Below are 6,000 nucleotides of genomic sequence, written 5' to 3' on the forward strand. Positions count from 1 at the left end.
TTTCCCTCTTTCACAACCGAAAGGTCTGGCTCTAATTTTTAGATGATGTCCCCCTGGTCCTACACTCCCCAATCAGTGGAAATAATTTCTCTATATCCACTCTGTCTGCTCCCCTTAATATCTTGAAAGTTCTGATCAAGTCACCCCTTAACCTTCTAAATTCCAGGGAACGCAAACCTAATTTGTGTAACCTCTCCTTGTAATTTAACCTTTAAGGTTCAGGTATCGTCCCTGGTAAGTGTACTCCCTTCGAGATCAGTATGTCCTTCCTAAGGTGTGGTGCCCATAATTGCTCCCAAGTAACTACAGGTGTGGTCTAAATAGAGCTTTGTGTACCTGAAGCATGATTTCTACACCCCACCCCACCTTGTGTTCAAGCCCTCTAGACATAAAAGCCAGCTTTCCATTAGCCTTTTTGATTATTTTCTGTGCTTTTCAATGACATTTTAATGACCTATGCACCTGGACGCCCAATCCACTGACCGTCTTGCCTCTTTTATCTCACCCTTCTTGGGGGACCGCCTGCCCTTTCAGACGGATGTGAAAGATCCCGTGGCAATACTGCAAAGAAGAGGAAAGGGACTTCTCCCCAGTGTCTGTCAACCGACAACGCTAAAACGGATTACCTGGTTATTATCATGTCGCTGTTTGTGGGATCTTGCTGTGCACCAAATGGCTGCCGGGTTTCCTGCGTTGACGCTTCCCTACTCTCGGTTGTGAAAGTAGGAAACACTTCTTCACACACAGGGTGATGGAAGTTCAGAATTTTCTTCCACAAACTGCAATTGATGCTGGATCAATTGTTAATTTTAAATTAATCAAAGATGTCAAGGAACATGGGGCAGTGGGGGTGGGGGGGGTGCGGTATATGACGATCACAGATCTGCCATGATCTCATTGCGAGTGACTACACTTCTAAAGTATTTCATTGGCTGTAAAGGATGCCCTGAGGTGGTGGAAGGTGCTACAGCAATGCAAGTTTTTCCTCCCCTCTCGTCCATCCTTCCTCCTTTTCCATATGTTGCCTTTGCTGATGGGAAAGGTTGGTGGAGGGTGGGGGGGGAGTCCTGACTTCGCTCGTGAGGAGGCCCACACGTGAAGAATACCTCCGCCCCGCCATTCCCCCCACCCAGCGAGCCAGCAGTGTATGGGCCAGAACCCCAAGAGGAGTCTTCAGAAGAGGAAGCTGGTGAGACAGCAGGTGATGGGAGCAGGGAACGGGGAGGCTCGGAGGTGAATTCTTTCATAATGTTTCATTTTTCTGAAAAAGGGATAGCAGACTGGCGTTAGCAGGAGCTGTTTTCCACTTGCTCAATCAGCAGGTAATCTTCTTGAGGCATTTCCGAAATCGTGGAACCAGGTTTCTCAGCAACCAGTAAGTATTCAAATTGCAGCTCCCCGCAAACACAGTGGGGTCAGGTGATAAGTCCTCTCCTGTTTTGTAAATATTGACTTGGCGCTTACACTGTGATCATAGCCTCGCCCTTTCCTGAGACGAATCCAAATACTGGGCTGTTTGTGCTGCTGTTTGGATTGCTTCTACCACAGCTCCAACTGCTCATCTGCATTTCCTACATCGCTGCGAACCTGAAACCAGGGTCTCAGGCTTTTCTCGTCGGGACCTGGAAAGATTTAATAATTTCGCTTCCAATCTCCACCCCTCCATCATTTTCACATGGTCCATCACTGACACTTCCCTTCCCTTCCTTGACCTCTCTGTCTCAATTTCTGGTGATAGACTGTCCACCAACATCCATTACAAGCCTACCGACTCCCACAGCTACCTCGACTACAGCTCCTCACACCCCGCTTCCTGTAAGGACTCCATCCCATTCTCTCAGTTCCTTCGCATCTGTTCTGATGATGCTACCTTCAAAAACAGTTCCTCTGACATGTCTTCCTTCTTCCTTAACCGAGGTTTTCCACCCACGGTGGTTGACAGGGCCCTCAACCGTGTCCGGCCCATCTCCCGCGCATCCGCCCTCACACCTTCCTCTCCCTCACAGAAACATGATAGGGTCCCCCTTGTCCTCACTTATCACCCCACCAGCCTCCGCATTCAAAGGATCATTTCCGCCAACTCCAGCATGATGCCACCACCAGACACATCTTCCCTTCACCCCCCCCGGCGGCATTCCGCAGGGACCATTCCCTCCAGGACACCCTGGTCCACTCCTCCATCACCCCCTACACCTCAACCCCCTCCCACGGCACCTTCCCATGCAACCGCAGAAGGTGCAACACCTGCCCCTTTACTTCCCCTCTCCTCACCGTCCAAGGTCCCAAACACTCCTTTCAAGTGAAGCAGCATTTCACTTGCACTTCCCTCAATTTAGTCTACTGCATTCGTTGCTCCCAATGCGGTTTCCTCTACATTAGAGAGACCAAACGTAGACTGGATGACCGCTTTGCAGAACACCTTCGGTCTGTCCGCAAGCATTACCCAGACCTCCCTGTCGCTTGCCATTTCAACACTCCACCCTGCTCTCATGCCCACATGTCTGTCCTTGGCCTGCTGCATTGTTCCAATGAAGCTCAACACAAACTGGAGGAACAGCACCTCATCTTCCGACTAAGCACTTTACAGCCTTCCAGACTGAATATTGAGTTCAACAATTTTAGATCATGAACTCTCTCCTCCATCACCACCCCCTTTTCCGATCCCCCCCCTTTTTTTTCCAATAATTTATATAGATTTTTCTTTTCCCACCTATTACCATTATTTTTAAATGTATTTCCATCCATTGTTTTATCTCTACCTTTTAGCCTTTTTCGATTCCTTCACCCCACCCCACCCCCACTAGGGCTATCTGTACCTTGCTTGTCCTGCTTTCTACCCTTAATTAGCACATTCCTTAGATAATATCACCACTTTCAACACCTCTTTGTTCTTTTGTCTGTGACATCTTTTGGTTATCTCCACCTATCACTGGCCCTCTATCCAGCCCTACCTGTCCCACCCCCCCCTTAAACCAGCTTATATTTCACCTCTCTTCTATTTTTACTTAGTTCTGTTGAAGAGTCATACGGACTCGAAACGTTAACTGTGTTCCTCTCTGCAGATGCTGCCAGACCTGCTGAGTTTTTCCATGTATTTGTATTTTTGTTTTGGATTTCCAGCATCCGCAGTTTTTTGCTTTTATCTCAGGCTTTTCTGTCAATTTGTAATGTGATATATTTGCAATGCAACAGTGACCTTGTGCACAGGGCAGTTCCAAGAATTTGCATCAACAAAAGTCAGCACAGGGTGACTCTGGGGAAATGACAGAACCCAAGCCTTTAATCTTCTTTGGCTGCTTTCATTTCTTTCCCCCTTCTCAAGTCACCGGTTCCCGCCGGGACTAGTGTTCAACAGGTGACGGATTGCCCTTGCGCCCCAGTTCCTTGTGTGCCAGCCCAGGCGGTGGGCTATTTGGCTGGGGTGGGCTTCACCGCCAAACCTCATTGCCCGCGCAGTTGCATTCTTCCTGTGGGAATCACTGGATTGTGTCCGGGACTTAGATTTTTTTGATTGTTCTGCTTCTTAACTGTAAATAAGAAATAAATTGCATTAGTGTAGCCCATTTCACACCCTCAGAGTTTCCTAAGGCGCCTCACAGCTTAATGAAGCACTTTTGAAGCATAGTGACTGTTGTAATTTAGGAAGTGTGTCACACAACCAGCTCTCACCAGCAGCAGTCTGATAATGACCAGCTCATCTATTTTTTAGTGATGTTGGTTGAGGGATAGATGATTACAGGACACTGTGGAAACTTCCCCCGCTGTCTTATTAGTTTACCTTAAAATATGTGGCATGGGTTCTTTTGTACCCACCCAGAAAGAGCAGACAGGGCCTCGGTTTGGTGAAAGACAGCACCTCCGACAGTGCAGCATTCCCAGCCGTCTCAAACCTGAATCCTTCTGGGGTTTCAAGCCAATAGCTGACAGAGCGTGTTCTGAAAATGTTCTGCCTGCATCTTCAGGCCTAAAATGTGACAGGGAATCAGATCAATTTCAACATTTGCACTTAATGGGAGAATGAATGTGCTGAAGCCTTCCCTGAAGCAATAATTAAGACATTGTACCCTGTTTACTACCTATGGTCCCCATTGCTGAGCATAGATGCGTTCGCATAAGCGCCATTTGACCGCAATGACATGGCATCGCCATAGGAATTTGTCATCGAGTCGTCATTACGGCACAGAAAGATCCCATTCAGCCCACTGGTTCTGTGCTGGCTCTGCTTAGAGCAACCCAGTCAGTCTCATTCCCCTGCTCTAATTCCCCTCGAGCGCCTCATCCAATTTCCTTTTGAAATCATTGATGGCCTCCACCCCTCGGCAGTCAATGTAACTCCTTGAGCCACTCCCTGAACAAAGCTCCCCACTGCCAGACCCTCATTAGCAGCAACAGCTTGCATTTATATAGTGCCTTTGATGAACCAAGGCGGTTCACAGGAGTGTTATAAAACAAATTTGTCGCCAAGTCACGTAAGAGGCTGTAAGAGCCGATGACCAAATGCTTTGACAAATAGGCAGGTTTTACGAAGCGTCTTAAAGGAGGAGAGAGGCAGAGAGCTTTCAGGGAAAGAATCGCAGAGCTTAGGGCCCAGGTAGCTGAAAGCACAACCGCCAATAGCGAAGCAATAGAAATCGGGGATTCACAAGAGGCCAGAATTTGAGGAGAGCAGAGATCTTGAAGGGTTGTAGGGCTGGGGAAGTTTGCAGAGATAGGGGAGTTGGAGGTTTGAAAACAAGGATCTCCATCTGACCCTCGACCTGACCAAGAACACCCAAGCTCTGCAGCGACAATCTCGCCCTGGCTGCAGGCCTCAGGAGATTGGCCGAGCCATCCTAAGAGAAGCCATTGACGGGTAGAGCACCTGCAGGATCCAGACAGGAGAGAGGAAAAACAACGCAAACCTCAACTCTTCCACAGCACACTTTAGTTAAGAAACCCCAAGCGCCTCTTGAGTTTAGGACAATGAGAGGTAACTTTATTGAAATGTGTAAAATCCTGAGAGGGCTTGACAGGGTCACTCCTGACTTTCTCCTGACTGTAGCATCTAGAGCTAGGGATCATAGCCTCAGGATAAGCGCACGACAGACTGAAAAAATATCGAGTGGAATTTGCACTTGGTGTTCTTTTACATTTAATAGCCTTGTTCCAAGTCTTCCAGCATGCCAGACTGTTTTTAACAGGCGAGTTTCTAGATGTTTTATTTCAAAAGGTTACGTTTTATATGGATTAATGCCTGCGTGAGGATATTGTAGGGAGGAATTTGGAACGTGTGCGTGTTTGTATCAGGCCATGATTCTTTCCCCACACAATCACCAGTCACAAATGATAGGAACAGGCGACTAAAGTTCTGAGGTAAACATTGCCGGACTCTGCTTGAAGGCCAAGGAGTCATTTATGACTCACCACCACGACAACACATGCCTGATGATGGAAACCTTGGCATTTACACCTAGCATTTGATCCAACATCTAAGAATAGAAATGAACCATCCAGTCAAGTAGAAGAGAAACAGCTGCTAGTTTAAATCCTACCACAGCTGAAAAGCTGAAAGGAAAAATAGAGAATGCTGGAAATGCTCAGCTGGTCAGGCCCAGGCCTAGAGTACAAGAGCTGGCAGGTTATACTAGAACTGTACAAAACACTAGTTGGATTGCAGCTAGGGTACTGCGCACAGCTGTGGTCCCCGCATTGCAGGAAGGTTTTTTCTTCGCAAGAACATACTTAATATTCATAAAATATTGAAAAGAAAGTTACGAAACATTTCAAAGTGATTGTTACAGAAAGTGCAATGATATTCAAATTTTCCACATCCATCATGGTCTGAATTTCTCGCCCGTCTGGCGCGTGCGATCGGCGGGCCCGAGAGCGGACGGGAAACAGGGCCCCTGACCGCGGCTTCACGCCGGCTGGGCCAATTACCGGGTAGCCGGCATGAAACACGCACTGGGAAAGGCTCAGCACCGCCAGCGGGGGGGCAGGAAGAGGGTGGGCATGGATGTC

This window comes from Cetorhinus maximus, chromosome 32 (assembly GCF_964194155.1).
Source record: "Cetorhinus maximus chromosome 32, sCetMax3.hap1.1, whole genome shotgun sequence".
NCBI classification, from domain to species: domain Eukaryota; kingdom Metazoa; phylum Chordata; class Chondrichthyes; order Lamniformes; family Cetorhinidae; genus Cetorhinus; species Cetorhinus maximus.